Raw genomic sequence first — 16,958 nt, 5'->3', positions numbered from 1 at the left:
TTTGACTATCCAAAATTTCTTCTCAATAGATTGCAATATTTTAGAGTCAGATTCAACTTACTAAGTCTTAATAAAAGCAGTTATCTAGTCGGAAATTCATTTCGTATAAAACTCTTTTCTTTTTTTTTTGGGTCAAAGTATGCTGAGACTTTGAGAAACAAATAGTATAAAAGAATATTTAAATTAAATGTACCCCTAATACTCTGGTTTCTCTTCAGATCGTATAAATCTTTCGCCTTTTAAATGTACCCCTAATGTATATATACATATTTTTTTTACATCTTATCACCAAATGTTACAACCATATTGATATCTCTTCGGATATCTCATCTTTTTTTTTTTTCTTATTTGGCAGTATTTGAAAACTTTCTAACACATAAAAGGAAAGCAGGATAATATGCTTGTTTAAAACCAAAAGCATGAATGGTTAGTACTGTTATTAAGCAAACAAATATTATAGCCAACATTTATTGAGCACCTAGTGACAGGCACTGCTCTAATTAATTCTCAGACAACCTGTAAAGTGTAGGTACTGGAAGCATTTTCAGTTTTACAGATCAGGAAAACATACAAAGCTTAGTGACAGTGAAGGTTACAGTGCCAACAGGTAGTTTACATTATATTGCCTCCTATGGGGTATTATTTTAGTGTATACTATTTAGTGTACTAATTACTGTTTATGTTGCATTACCATATATAGTATATTATTGTAATTCTTGAAGCCCTTTTGAGTTTTGATTTTATAGCAGGCCAAAATTATCTCTGTAATTGGTATAATACTAGTTAAGACACGGATTGTACTAAATGACTTGACCAAAGGAAATGTGGTTCCACCACAAGGATCAAGGTAGAGTCATTGTGGTTTATTTACATACAAAGAGATGGGAGTATAGAGAGCTCAAAGTTTTAATCTTACTTCTACTACTTATTTAGTCATTGTTGAGTGTTTATGTTCATTAGTTGTTAATTGTAAGAGCTGAGAATTCTTGTATTGAGAACATTTGTGAATTGCTGAAATATTAAAAGGCTTCTAATTAAAATATCTTCTGATATAGTTATGGAGTGTTTTCCTTTTTGTTCCCAAAGCATCTAGTTTGGAGTTTATTGTGTCATATATTTCTCCTCAGCCATGATTTTTTAGAAGGGCCAACCCTCCTAGTTGTTTTCCTTTTGAATTAAATGCTTTTTACTTTGCCTTTATTACTTTTTAATATCCAAGAGATTTGGGTGAAAGTATTATATAGTTATTAATTTGAAATAGTCTCTAGAAATCTGTTTCTTCAAGAACCAGCTGGGAAGAAATCAGGTATATAAACAAATCACCTGAGTGTTCTGTGTGCTCTGACTAGCTCAGAAAGAAAAAGTTAGTACCTCATTTGCAAGGTTTTCTTTTTCAACCAGGTGTGGCAGTTTTGCTAGATACAGTGAAAAACAGTCTCTCAGTTTTTGACTCAAAGTTGTGTATGCTTTGTGAGCATAGATGGAATTAAAGCATTTTAATGTTTTTCAAGATCAGTGTATCTTGGACGCATTTTGATGACTCAGGGCTGATGTTAGCTGCAGAAGGAACTAGAGCACAATTGCACTGAGAAGGAACAGATGTTTTCTAAGTTTCAGGATGAGTAGGTTGGTTGCATAGCACAAGAGTAATTGGACAATGTAAAAGGCAGTGACAGTGAAAATAAGCAAGGAGATGTTCTCAGGGTGGTTATAGTTTAGCAAAAGGATGAATGAAATAAGGCAACATGCATATGATGAAGGTCATTAGATGTCACAAAGTGGAGATTTCTGGGGTGAAATGGAGCCACACAAGGCAAAGGTAGAAATTGTACTGGTGAGGGTAAGTTACTACCAGTGATGAACTATTCTGTTCTCTTGTATCCTATTAAAAGATACAGACTTCCATGCTCTATAGGGCTCAGTCTTATCCATAATAAGTAAAATCTTAAGCCTGTTGAGGATTTTCAAATGCCTTTACTGGCCTGAATGATTTATTAAATCAATACAATTATGAAAAATTATAGTTTGGGAGAGAAAAGTGAAGACAAGTCCGTTCTTTTGAATTCTTCTTATTCTTGGTGGAGTGCCAAATGTCCTTAATAGATTGACTTCCCTTGAGCCCAGGCCTCTGCTTCACTCAGTTCTGTTGGCTGTTAACTAATGGCCACCTCTTCTGAGGGACTTGAGGTAGAGCCACATCGCTTTCGTCCTCCAGACCTTCCGCTCCTTGATAGTTTCTATTTTAGACATCTTGACACTCTCTAGCATAAATTCAGTCTCCTGTTTCTGGCCTTCAGAACCTTTCTTAAGTTTATCCCACACTAGTTTGATTTTTTTTTCATTTTTAAATCATCACCAAGAGTGGCTTCCTGTTGCCCACTGTAACAGATGTAAATTCCTTCCATCGGGCTTTCCTGTGCTCTTGTCCCCTCATTTTCCGTAACTCCCACTCCCCTCTAACGGTGACAATTCCCTATTCCTTTGACTATATGTACTAGTCTCTTGGCAATTTTTTATCTCAAAACTTACCTGCTTGTCAAAAAGAAACATTGATTAGGTATATATGTACAAAGTATTTTGGTGAAGACAGGGATATAAAGATTAATAAGCTATTTTCTCAATGTTTTGCAATAGCCTGTACGGGAAAGGAGTCTGAAAAAAATATGTATACATATGACTGAATCACACTGCTGTACACCTGAAACTACCCCAACATTGTAAATCAACTATATTTCAATAAAAAATACCGTAAAATAAAAAAAAATTATTTCATATGCCCCTAACTTATTTATAGTCTGACTGGTGAGATGGAAAGAATCTCTTTGTAAAAAGATAATTAACAACAGAAGGTAGGATGTGATGTGTCAGATGCTTGGAATTAGCTATAGATGTCCAAAGTTGAGGAGAAACTCTGGGCTGGGGTAGTTGAAGTGGGATTCACAAAGGAAATAACTGTGTTTTCCTACCAATTAGGTGAATAGTGGAGTGTGTGTGTGTGTGTGAGAACTGTGTTGTCCTACCAATTAGGTGAATAGTAGGGGTGTGTGTGTGTGTGTAAGAAAGAGAGACTTTGTCTTTCTCTGTTTACTCCCTGTAGGAATAGGAGAATGACAGGTGTTTTAGGGAAGTAGAAAATGCAAAGTGTGGAGTGAAACTATAAAGTCTTGCCTTGAGTATAAAAGCAAAAGTTTATGTAAGGAAGTAATACGAGATATGGTTGAAGAGGTAAATTGGTGTTAGAGAATTAAAAAGAAAAAAAACACACTAACAGCAAAAATATACAGGCCACTTTAAGGATTTGTAATTTGGAACTGGGCAGGGACTAATACCCTTTTAGAGAAACATCAGAATTTTAGCTGAGAACCAAACTCACCATCAAGAACTGACATTTTCTTGCTGATTTGTATCAGTATTTCAGATGGCTTCTTTAGACCCAGCTAAAGTAACTAATAATAATGCTCACTGCCATGGACAATGGCAAAAGGGTCCTGGATTCCTAAAGTCATAACTGTCAGGTAGTAAAATATTTTTATATCTTCTTCATATTGTTTGAAGTAGAGCTAATATAAAAATAGTTCAAATTAATGTTTCTATTTGTTTTTTTCTGACATTCTCTTGCTGTACAAGTGGAACTATTATTTGTGACAGGAAGTGAACCTTTCTTAATGTGACTAGTTATACTTTTGAATCTGACAGTTCAAGTCATGGAAGATCTTGCCTTTCCATAGCTGTTATTTCAGTTATTTTCATCTCTTTTTTTTTTTTTGCGGTACGCGGGCCTCTCATTGTTGTGGCCTCTCCTGTTGCGGAGCACAGGCTCCGGACACGCAGGCTCAGCGGCCATGGCTCACGGGCCCAGCCACTCTGCGGCATGTGGGATCTTCCCAGACCGGGGCACGAACCCATGTCCCCTGCATCAGCAGGCAGACTCTCAACCACTGCGCCACCAGGGAAGCCCTATTTTCATCTCTTTTTGTGTGTCTTGAGAAGTTAAGATTAAGCCCAAGTCTGTTAGACATAGTTTTCACGGGAGAATTGTATCCTGGAAAAAGACAACAGATTGATTGGTTCAGGTTTGTTCAGTGCAGATTTTTATTGTGAGAAAGAGATCAGTTCATTATACCTTTTTCCCCATTGAAGGTGATAATTACCCTTTATTGTTGCATTCACAACTTCTTTAGAGAATTATCTTCAAAATTGTGACTTTAAAAACATAGCATCGGGCTTCCCTGGTGGCGCAGTGGTTGAGAGTCCGCCTGCCGATGCAGGGGACACGGGTTCGTGCCCCGGTCTGGGAAGATCCCACATGCCGCGGAGCGGCTGGGCCCGTGAGCCATGGCCGCTGGGCCTGTGCGTCCGGAGCCTGTGCTCCGCAACGGGAGAGGCCACAACAGTGAGAGGCCCACATAACGCAAAAAAAAACAAAAAAAAACAACAAAAAAAAACATAGCATCAAGACTATTATTGACTTAAAAATAAATAATAATTATTTATAAATAATACATAAATAAGTCTAAAAATCTAGCTCTTCTAGTGTACCATTTTCATTAAACATTTCTTTCAGTGTTTCTGCGTGGTAATCTGGAAGCAGAAACCTGAACTCTAGTGATATACTACCCAGTAATAGAATTTGCATATTTTTGGTTTGATATGTATTCTTTCTTTTGGAAATAACAACCTTTGACATTATTTTTAAAGTTAGATGTTTTTGTTAAGATCAGTGATCATTTCCAAAAACATCTATGGCATAAATGGGATGGTAACATATGACTTTAATTGTACTAGGAATAGAAAAAAATAAGGTATTTTTAGAAAGAGCAAAGAAATCATTTTTATTGAGCACATATTATATGCCCAGGACATATTATACCTTCTAATATTTATAAAGTCTTATAAAGTAAATATTATTTCTATTTACAGATGAGAAAGTTGAGATACAGAGAGGTGAAATAACTTGCCCGTGGTCATGCAAACCAGTAAATGATATAATTGGGATCTGAACACAGGTTTTCCTGACTCCCTAAGCCCACTCCCTTTGTTCTTTACAACACTGTTTTTGTGTAAATATTGCTGGCTTAAATTTTCCATTGGAGACGTTGATCAAGTATTCCAAGGAAGTCAGCCCATACAACAACAGTGCGTTGAACAGAGCAAGCTCTATAGAAATGCAAGATGGTAGAGAGATCAGTGACCCAACAACATCATCATTTAATGAAAATTTTCCCATGTAGCTTTTCTAAGCAAGCATTTATGTTAATTTTTTCATTTGATAAATTGGAAGTATCCCTACCTTCTTAAAGTGTCCTATAATTTATAGAACTTTTGAGTATCGTCTTGGACTATTTGCCTGTACTTTAATAAAGTGATGGCTTCAGGAATTGTTAATATCTCTTAAGCCAGTTACTGCCTCAGAAAGTGGCCCAAGATTACTGTGCTTCAGGGTTGGTGATTTGCTGTCAGCTATTATTTCTCAAGGTCAAATTCTGGCAGTTCCTTTCTTGCTTCTTTTTTTTGTTTTTTTTTCCTGTGAGTAACTTAAAAAGTGCCAAAATTTCTAGGGAAAATTAGGTGACTAAACCTGTTAAATCAATAACCTTAATTTGCACCTGATTATATGCATCCATAAGCTTTGACCAGTGGGCCTAAAGGTGTCTCTACATCCTCCTGGAAAAGTGTAGTACTTTCATTCACTGACATTGTGTTCCTATTTTTTCTTTTTTTAATAAGGTGTTAATTCTGCCATATTTGCCTTAAGACAGTACTGCACTACTGGTAATGTTTTGTTTGCTGGAAGGGCCTACAGCCTTACCCTTTATTTCTCTTAATTACGTACGCTGCTCTCGTGGTCCTAAATATTTGAATGTGGTTCTGCTTACTGGCTGTATAAGTGTAAATACAGCCAAGAAGGCAAAAAGCATCAGCAGCTCTGCTCAGAAATGATGTTCTTTCACTTGCGGTGGTTTCTTTTCTTCAGTGAGCCTGCTGCTGCCTTTCCTCACCGTCTCCCTTTCTTCACGGTGGCAGTGGTTGATGTCTCTTTCACTGCTACTCACAGCTGCACCAAGTGATGTAAAACAGGTTTGAAACTTACAATACTTTTCCCAAAACAGGTCTATCTTCAAGTTTGTCAAGCAGAGTGACTGAACCAGTTCTGCTTTCTATTCTCTTGTCAGCCAGTGCCTTGCTGGAGTTTTCACATTTGTTGTCACAGTAGTGGTGCAATGTGGTTTATAATCCATATGCCTCTTTTAGGCACATCTGCAGGTTTAAACGCTTTGCTTGTCCCTACAACACAGGACTCATCTCCACTGCTTGAGTGCTTCTGGTGTATAATCACGGTAGCAGTGTATTTCAGCTTTACCATGGTCGTCTTAAAGAAAACACACAGGAGCTTTAATATAAGCTGGAAGCTTTTCTACCAAACTAGAAATATGCTAATGGCAGATTCCAGGCACTCTCATAAAGGCACTATATTGTTATTAAGAGGAACCTCTTGGGCTTCCCTGGTGGCGCAGTGGTTGAGAGTCCGCCTGCCGATGCAGGGGACACGGGTTCATGCCCCGGTCCGGGAAGATCCCACATGCTGCGGAGTGGCTGGGCCCGTGAGCCATGGCTGCTGAGCCTATGCGTCCGGATCCTGTGCTCTGCAACGGGAGAGGCCACAGCAGTGAGAGGCCCGCGTACCACAAAAAAAAAAAAAAAAAAAAAAAGAAGAACCTCTTAAAGAATGGTTTCATCTTAATTAATTTTACTATTAATAAGGCCCCTTCTGGAATTTTTCTTTTGGGGGCTTACAACAGAAACATAAGATGTTGGGTTCTCCTTAATATACAAATAATATGTATTCAGAAATGGGTCAACCATAGTGTCACAGTTTCGTTGTGATCATTTATAGCCATGGAATAATAACCTGAAGATGCTTCTCAAATCTCTACCTCATTCTTCTCTTAAACCACAGTTTTGAATCTTCAAATGCCTACTGGGCAGTCATATTGACTCTTTCAAATCACCTCAGATTTGCTCATTATTGTTACTTTTTCTTTAAATGAACATTTAATGGCTACCTGCATCACTCAGTCATGAAACTTAAATTTATTAGGTACCCATTATGTGCCAAGCACTTTGATAGGCACTGGAGTTAGAGCAGCAAATAAGACTGACATGGTCCCTGCCTTTATGGAGCTCACTGTGTATGTACAAGACTGCTGATTGAATCAGTTCTTCAGGAGTGACGGCTGTAATGATAGGGAAGATAAAGGGGTTGTTTGGATGGAGGGCAAGGGTCTGTAGCTTTGTCTCATGGGTTGGGAGGACCTCCCTAAAGAAGTCACCTTTAAGCCCAGAATTGAAGGGCATGAAGGAGTTAGATGAGTCGGGGCAAGCTGGTCCCTCTGTGCCTCAGTGTCCTCATTTGTAAAGTACCAAGAGAAAACTAACAGTAAATTAGTTAATGCATGCGAAGCACCTAGGACAGCACCTGACCCTGAGTGTGGCTGCTGTCTTCATCACCATTATCATCGTCACCAGTCATTCGTTTATTCAGGTATTCAAATAAACATTGATTGAGCATGTACCAAGTGCTGGGTATTTTTCAGTATCGTGGTGGGATTCAGAAATGAAAAATTAAAAATCTGCCTATTCTAGGCTCTTAAGGTATGTATACAAAAGCTTAATAGCAAAAAGAATAATACAGTAAGAACTGTACGGGAGATATGAGCCAATATTTGGGAAGGAGCCATCCTTTCTTTCTGGTAGTGGTATATTATTTGTGTCACTTACTTGGCAAATAGTATATACTGCCTGTGAAATCTAATATTTTCCTGTATTCTTATTAACTTTTAAGATTTTACATGCATAGGTCTTTACTTGCCACTGAAACTTTCCATGTTTGAATTGTGAAAATATATATCACACAGACTGAAGTAGGTGAATAGTAGGCTCTCTGTATGTTGATGAGTGGTCTTGGAACCCCATTAAACTTTTTAGGGTCACTTATACAAAAGCCTCATAACTGCTGGAGACCTTTTATTATGGTAGTAGCACATGCTTTAGAGGGACTCAATATAGATTAAGAAGTAGATGTCGCCTCCTCTAAAATAAAAGAAGTTCCCCATTTTATTCTTCAGGGGTGCAGCAAATGTTGATATCACCAAATGTCTGTTTTAATACTTTGCTATAGTAACGTGGCATCCCTGACATCATTGATTGAAATGTATTACCATATGCAGCTGAAAAAAATTAGAGCAAGAATCAAAATTGGTAATCATTTAAATGTTTTTTGTTTGACAGTAGCGAAAGTAGCATATTTCACCTTTGCTGGTACAAAATAAGAAGCTCAGCAGCCGGGAATATATTTCAACAAAATGAAGTTTACAAAATGTTACTTACATCTCTCTCTTGAGAGAAAACAGTTAATTGTGTAGTAAATAGCATATTGTAGCTTTTGGTATATAAAATTAGTGGGCTTCTTATTTGCTGGAATCTTTTGTTTTTATGTCTTAATGCAGTACATTTATGATGAAGATGCAAGCTTTTTTTTTTTTTTTTTGGTCTGAACTTTAAAGCAAAAAGCTGTTATTTCTAATAAACAGGTATTTCCCTCACAATTAGGTAGAACATTGAGCTGACCATAACAAACAGGCTCGTAGATTAGATCATCCAAAAAGAAGTAGATTAATGTATTTTTAAATTAAGGGTAGTCTTCAGAAATTCCCTGGTAATAGGTCTTTGCAGTGGCTTTTAATCTCTTAAAACATAAGGCTTGCATGGGATGAGACATGAATTAATTTCCCAGCTTTTGACAAAATTGAATCCAAAACCATCCACATACATATGACAGTCACTTCTAGAGAGTAATTAGCTTGCTATAAATACAAGAGATTTCCTGTGAGAAAATTGCTCATGCTATGTAACCAATAGAGAAATCTGGCAGATTAAAGAAAAAGTATATCTTATCCAAAAAAATAGAACCCTTCAGTTTTTTAGTTTGTTTTGGCTCTTGTGCTTTTTTGCTGAAATTTAGTTGTGGGAAATGTGGCAGGCTGGTGTGTGAGACATGTTTATGCCCTTTATGGGGTGTGGGATTAACTTCATAATTAGCTTTTAGAGATCTTTATGGAAATTTTTTCATGAATCTATTCAACTGCACAAGGATGATTTGCCATTCAGTTGAAAAGCAAACCAATCCCTGAACCTTAGGATAGACTTTAGAACTAAACGAATCTGGTGGGATTCTCATCCAGTGTATGTACCTTGGTTTTATATCTATAAAATGGAAATGACAGCATCTACTTCTTAAAATCATGGTGTGAATTCTATAGAATAGTGTGGATAAAGCATCTAGCACAAATCTAGGCTTATAAAAGTCATTTTAAAAAATGGTGTTTCAGGGCTTCCCTGGTGGCGCAGTGGTTGAGAGTCCGCCTGCCGATGCAGGGGACACGGGTTCGTGCCCCGGTCCGGGAAGATCTCACATGCCGCGGAGCGGCTGGGCCCGAGAGCCATGGCCGCTGAGCCTGTGCGTCCAGAGCCTGTGCTCCACAACAGGAGAGGCCGCAACAGTGAGAGGCCCGCGTACTGCAAAAAAAAAAAAAAAGAAAAAAGAAAAAAAAAATGGTGTTTCCTTCTACCCCCCATCACGTCTTCTCTAAGGCATTTAATGAGCCATTACAAATAGGGGCCTTGTTCTTTTATCACCTTGGGATCCAGATCATTAGGATCTTCTGATCTTTTTACATTTTTCTTTCATATGAGGAATTGCGACATGAGAAACTGTGTACATAACTAACACCACAGGTATGCTTCTTGGATATTTGTTGTAGGGAACCTGGGCTGCCTAAAACTTGATACACCTCTTCTAAAAAAGTAGAGCATGTGGCTGTGCTTGAGAATTTCTGTCTGTGCTGCAGCGTTCTAACTTAAGGAGGCATTTTGATTTTGAGCTCAAGGTATTGTTTCAAAGCCAGGTATCACTTTGGTTTTAATTTATAAATAACCTCTTGGAATAGCCACTTTTCCAATTCAGGTTAACAAAGAATAGAATGAAAATAAACCAAACAGTCAGTTGTTTACCTTCCTCTACTACCATTAATAGTTTTAGGCTATATAAAAGCATACAAATATGCTCTATAAAGCATATTCAGTAAAGCATATATTGAATAAGTCAAGGTGAACTGCATGGGGTTTAGTTTCTTCAGTTTATTTAGTTTTATTTTCTTGTCGTTTAAAATGGAAGTTAACAGAAATAGAATAAGAATTCTTCTGTTTGTGCATGTAATACATGATCATATTTTCCTAACAGGAATTGAGTACAGAATAAACCCCAGGAAATAACAGGAAAGCAGGCTAACAGAATTGCAGCCCCCTATGTCTACCAAAAGGTTTACATAGCTTAACCCATGCAGACCCAATAGGAACCATCTGGCATTGTGCTCCAGGTTACATGGCTTAAAAATTGAACAGCATAGAGTGGCGTAGCATAGAGCCTAAGGCTTGTACAGCACGGAGCACACCACACATCTGTCAAAAGCACTGGAATCAAGATTTTAATCTAGTTCTACCTACTCCACAGTTCCTTATATTCTTTTGTAGCACTCTCTTTCCTAAACTGTCTCAGTAATCTAGCAAGGTGAGGAAAATACTGAATTGTCCTTAAATTGCACTCTGTGTGGTTTGAAGAAGTTAAAAGGAAGCAGTCTGGTATGTTAGAAGAAGCTCAGGACTGGGTATGAGATTTGGGGTTCTTGTCTTTGTCTTAAAAGAGTTTTTTTGTTTTAATTAAAAATACAGTTTTTCAGTAAGTCATGTCTAACATCCTTTTTAGTCTTTTTAAACTAAAACTAAAATACAGTCATTTATGATTATGTAACTTTAAGGATTTATAAAAGAAAGTGAACACATTCAAAGTCAAATAAAATAAATGCTTTGAGAATTCTATTCAGATCACATGGTTAAGAGCTTTAGAGTCAGGGGAAAGTAAGCTTGAAACCTTCCATGACTAGCTGTCTGAACTTTGTAAACATAGTCTGTGACCTCATGGTAACATATGTCTGCTCTTCCTTATAAATTTGGTCTAGTTTACCAAAGGGCGATATATTAATTAGTAATAATAAATTGGAATTACTCTAAAACAGTCTTCGTTATAGAGCAGAATTCAGAATAAGTTAGGTCTACAAGATGTCACAACCATGCTGGCTTTCCTAAAAGAACTGGATCTACTCCAAGGAGCTCAGCAGTACACATGTCAGAGATAGCAGTCGGAAGAGGCCTTCCTGCTCATTCTGCAGGGCGGGTGCTAGAAGATGGCCCCAGCCACAGAGGAATTGTGGTTGGTCTCTTTCTGATACAAATGTCCTCCCACCTCCCTCCCTCACCTCAGGTGGTGGTAGGGGAAGCTCTTTGGACTCATCAGAATATGACTGTACAATAATACAAGCTGAAGGAGTATTTGTTGTGCAAGTGACCTGTATCTCTTAAAAAGGAGAAAGTACCCCTATTCCCATTCCAAAGAGCAGGAGAGTGTTGTACCTGTGATACACCTTCAGGTAGAGTAAATACTAGAAACCACAAGTTCTATATCTGCAGATCTGGAGGCTATAAATAAAAATAATCACACACATCCAAATGATGAAGTTAAATTGTATGTTGGCCAGTGTGGTATAGGGAAGAGGAAAGATTACAGGGCTGATTATCAAGAATGTAGAATCTCCTCCTGAATCTGTCATTTTCTGACTGCACAGGCAGTTAGTTGTATATGTGTGTTTGAGGGCTGGGATTTGTTCATCTTTAGGCCTTGGAAGGTTAAAAAATGACAGAGGTGCTTTCTGTTTCTATCTGAGCCTCAATTGCAGAGTTTGATTTATTACTCTGTCTCCATTTTAGAAATTTTTTTGTATCCAAATATCACCTACGTGCTTTCTAAAGGCTCTGCATTTGTTATTTAAAATTGAAAAAAATACGTATATGTCATAAACATAACATATACACACACACACACGTGTGCGCACGCACACACACACACACACAACCCAAACAGAAAAAAAAATGCAAAGGAATGAATGCTTCTGTGTTTATTTCTTCCCTGTTACTTTATACAGGCATTTTGTAGTTTTCTGGGTGAATATAGAGAGAAGAATGGGAAAAAGAGCCTAGCAACCTACTCAAACTTAAGCCCAGTTCTTCATCCATCAGTGGGATATTTCTTCTTCCTTCAAGAAAGAGTCTTTCCTCCAAACTTTTGCCTCCTGCTACAGTAATATGACTCTTTCTGTCAAAGGGGGTGAGAACTGTTAATAATAACAATAGTATATAAAAATAATGGAATGTCTTATTTTAAATCTTTTTCTGGTAATCTGTCTACTATCATTTCTTTCTCCACAGTGATGACAGCCTTTCCATTTTCCCTTACATACTAAATATTTACCAGGACTTCATCTTTTGTATTTTTTCCAAGTTACATTTTATTTTCTGCAAAAATACCTTCTCTAAAATTTTCATTATATTACTTTTCCTAATGGATATTCAAAAGATGCTTCGAATTTGAATTTAGATCCTATTAATAGGCTATTCATTAAGTCCTCTGTTGGATCATTAATAAAGTGATCAATTATTAGAGACTCGAAACCAACGTTTTATACCCTCAAGGCAGACTCTCAGTGTCTTGTCATATGTCTTTTGGTCTGTAGCCTTTCAGCTTTTGTCCTATTGAATATTTTTATTGAACTAACTTGGCAAATCATATTTCTTGAGACAGTTTGCTGACCCTACTATCTGCAGATTTTGTAGGAAATTTTGATGGAGATCTTTCTTAAGATTTATTATGGAAAATTATTTTAAGAAGGAAATGTAGATTCATTTTAGAGTGGCAGACAGGAAGGCAGAAACTATTTTGAATTTATCCTTATTTACATGGGTCCTAAGGCACTGTTTAAAATAGGAATCTTGCAAAACTAGCTCACGAGAATGTGAAGGGTTAATGTTAACAGAGATGTTTGAGTTCCTGTGAGTGGAGCTATGTAAATGAATTACTTAGTTAAAATTTGCATATTTACACTGTGTATTTTTCTAGTGCTTCTCCTATTTGTATACTTGGTACAAAAAGGAAAGATACATTCATTTTTTTTCCTACTGTGAACAATATTGATAAATACTGGGTGGATGGATGCATCATTATCTTTAGTATTTTAGGAAGCAGAAAATTCCTGGTTTATAATGAATATGATGCAATGGGATGCCTAAACTTCTGTGTGTTTGTTTTCCATCTGACATAAAAATGCATGGTGGATGGTGTGTTTGCTTACTTTCTCCTCCCTGTTTCCCCCTTCAGTTCTCCCCAGTAGCTGACATCCTATTTCCTCTTTCACTGGAAGTCATACCCATATCCACAAAGGAAAAGCCTAATTTTATGTGGCAGCATGGTTTAAAAGGACTTCTACTCAGAAAGCTGTGATTGAGCCAACTACTAATTACCCATATAACCAGGTCATTAGGTTGGATTTATTCTATTTTGGTTTGGTTTGGTTTGGTTTTTCAGGCCAGAAGTACATAACTTTTCATGCATGTTTGCACATAAAATTTTTAATGTAGAATGTACTGTGTGCAAGGCACTGTATTAAAGCTCCATCCTGATGGAGCTTATTGTCAAGTCGAAGATGTAGAGAATTCACTAGGCCATTTTTCTAAGATAAGGGACGAATAAGGTACTGTGAGAGCACATCAATGAAGCAGAGAGTCTGTGGAGTCAGAGCAGCTTTCCCAGAGAAAGTGATCCTGATAAAAGAGAGGTGGTTAGCCAGAGGGGAAGAGAGGATGATGTGAGAGCCTGACCAGTCCAGGGGGTGAAAATCATTTAATAGTGGCTGGAATGTTTCAAAATCTGATGTCACTTCTATAATTTCTTTGTATAATGCTCATCAAGGTGTTTTTTTTTTTTTTTTTTTTTTAAACACGTATTTACTGAACACCTCTTTTGTGTTCAGTGGGATCTGGCAGTGAGCAAAACAAGGGTCCTTGTTTTGTTTGCTCAAGGAGCTTACCATCTAATGAGGGAGAATGTAAACAGAAGGAAGAAATTATACTCTGAAATAATATATCACGTGGTATTTCAGGAGCTGACAAAACAGACTCAATTCTCTAGAGAAAAATGTCATCCGAAATTATTAAAGTCAAGCATCAGCTCTTCTTGGCCAGCATGTTGTGCCAGAGAGGGACAACTGGAGAGACGGCTGAGCGTGTTTGCCTGGCCCAGGGAAGCTTCTGCACAGTGTATCACTCTGGGAAGGGCGAGGGTGTGGGGAAGGGTGGAGGAGCCAGCAGGTGGGGTCTGGCTTGCTGTCCTGAGGGTTGTCTGCCTCCATTTTTTAGGCAGTTCCCGCTAGAAAAGGTAAAGTGCCTCCCCTACTTCCTTGTTAGTTGTTTGAAATTATTATTCTTAGAATCCTCTGTGAGGTTTTTTTTTTTCTAACTTTGGTGGTTGGTCTTGAAAGCAGTTTAGTGGATCTCAACCAGTTTTGTTTGTTTTTGTTTTCATGAAATGAAATAGAAGAAAAAAAATAGCAAAGTGCACCAAGTTGGAATATAAATTGTTTTATGAAACGTGTATGTGTGTGTGTCCATAGTAGGTTGGGATATAAACTATTTTTATTACATTAGATAAACTGGGTCAAACCTTTTTCTCCTCTTTGGTGAAACTTGCATGACTGCAAGTAAGAATTCGGCCTGCAGAGTTACCCATTTTGCTGGTGAAATATAGTCTTGTAGACCACAGGGTCAGTGTGCGGAACTGAAATGCCAGGTGTCTGGACCCTCATTCTGACTCTGCCCCTACAGAGCCATACGCTTTGGACAAATTGTAGGCTTTCTGTGAACCTGTGTTTTCAGTCTAAAAAGAGGGGTGGCCTAGGTGAGCTCCTGTGCTCTCTTTTCAGCCAAGATTCTGGGCTTGGTACTCTTTCTAAAACAGTCAGGTGTAAAAAGTGAATTGTCTTAAGGTTGTTTGAGCATTTGCACAGACCTGTTATCCATTCAGAGAGGCGGTCCTAGGAGGAGAAACAAAAGAGTGAAGCAAAAAATAATGTGCGGCTCACTCCCACATGATCCTGGTTCCCGCCAGTACATGCTTGTCCCTCCCTCTAAAAAGTAGACGGTCCACTGCATGCGGATAGATCTTATGAAGGAAATAATGAGCGTAAAAACGCTTGACCTGGTACCTGTGTAATAGAGCCTCAAAAAATGCTGAGTTGGGAAAATGTTGCTTGAGATCTCAACTCCAGCAACTAGGCAGTTACATGGGCTACTCGTCACGAAAGCGAGGAAGGCATGAGTGTGTGGAGAAGACAATACTGGAGAGGGAGGGGCACCTCTAGACCCATTTTCTGTTTCCAGTTCTTGGATCTGCATATATTACGTGTTCCCTTACTCCTTTGTGAGATGCCGGGGTGACAGAAGGTATCTTCCAGGTACCTTATTATCACTGTGTGCAGTAGGGGGACATCAAGTACAGAAGAGTTCTCCAGTCTCATCCCCTCTGGTATTGGAAGGCTGTCCAAAAAGAGTCTCCAACCATACAATACAATAACAGAACCCATTTATCCCAGTCACTTTGGGGTATGTAGCGTCGGTTTTCTGGTAGGAGCTCAACTCTATTCTGAGATCATAGTAATTAAACTGAGCTAAGTGTAGCAAAATTCTCCAATGAAGAGCTCTCTGCTTGTAGCAGTTACCCTGCGTCCAGCGCTGCGAACAACCCCATTTGGGGCATTGTTAGGCAGTGTGCTGTTGACACATGAATACATTTCATATGATTATCATAAAATTGTGGCCTGGAAATTGAGCAGCCATGGTGCTGCATCTCAGACTCACGTTTATAATAAGCTGTAATAAAGTAAACATTTTAAATGGATATAAGAACAGGCATTACTTGTGATCACAAATGTAAGTTCAGTTGAAGTGCTTTTGAAGCCCAATATAACAAAGCAAACAAATTTCCTGGCATTATTAACATAATTGTTCTCTGTTGGATTTCGATTTCTAAAGAGTTATTTAAGCCAAAAAAAAAAAACAGCAAAAAGAAATGTAAGAATGAGCTACTTTTCCTTTTATTATGTCAGATTAAAAAAAAAAAAAGTGCCAGATGTTCACTCTGCCACTTCCCCTAACTTGCCAAATCATTGCCAACCTCTTTAACTGGGAGTTGATATTTCATGATTAATTAAGGGTTAAATTCAGCTGTTTGCTGTGCCATCAGCAGGCTCTGGAGTGGGGCTACCCAGCATTCATCTGCTGGTGAAACTCCAGGGTGTACTGTGTGATGGTTAAAACAGGGACTTAGCCCCTGCCCTTTCCTAAAGACAGACAATGACTAGAATGTCCACTGAACACCGTAGTAGGGGGGACATGACTGTATGTAAATTTGGCACCAATTAGATGGGTAGGATTCAGTTGTTCCTGGAATGTTTCCAAAGCAAAAATGGAAACAAGAGTGGTAACATCTGAAGTGTGGTAGCAAGACAGTTAAAGCGGTGACGACTGGAGCCCTCGGGCACAGAACGGTACCAGGAGGTGATCGCCCTGTCTTCTGTGGCAGCCAGCAGCTGGCTGTGAGTGTTCGCACATTGTTACTTTCCAACACTCCAATTCTTTTTTTTTTTAATTATTAGTTTCTGCTTTATAACAAAGTGAATCAGTCATACATATACATCTGTTCCCACATCCCTTCCCTCATGCATCTCCCTCCCTCCCACCCTCCCCATCCCACCCCTCCAGGCGGTCACAAAGCACCGAGCTGATCTCCCTGTGCTCTGCGGCTGCTTCCCACTATCTATCTACCTTACGTTTGGTAGTGTATATATGTCCATGCCTCTCTTTCGCTTTGTCACAGCTTACCCTTCCCACTCCCCATATCCTCAAGTCCATTCTCAAGTAGGTCTGTGTCTTTATTCCCGTTTTACCCCTAGGTTCTT

At 38.3% G+C, this 16,958-nt stretch overlaps 1 protein-coding gene across 4 annotated transcripts in view; it reads left to right on the top strand.

Annotated features, from left to right (window-relative positions):
* RNGTT (RNA guanylyltransferase and 5'-phosphatase) overlaps positions 1-16,958 on the top strand; it is a gene marked incomplete at its 5' end in the record, with an annotated part of 242,019 nt that overhangs the window by 208,444 nt on the left and 16,617 nt on the right. The gene's annotated exons all lie outside the window — the stretch shown is intronic.

Source organism: Hyperoodon ampullatus, assembly GCF_949752795.1.
Source record: "Hyperoodon ampullatus genome assembly, chromosome: 12".
Taxonomy (NCBI): Eukaryota; Metazoa; Chordata; class Mammalia; order Artiodactyla; family Ziphiidae; genus Hyperoodon; species Hyperoodon ampullatus.
The sequence above is the reverse complement of the archived record's forward strand: the minus strand, read 5'-3'. Positions and strand labels throughout refer to the sequence as shown.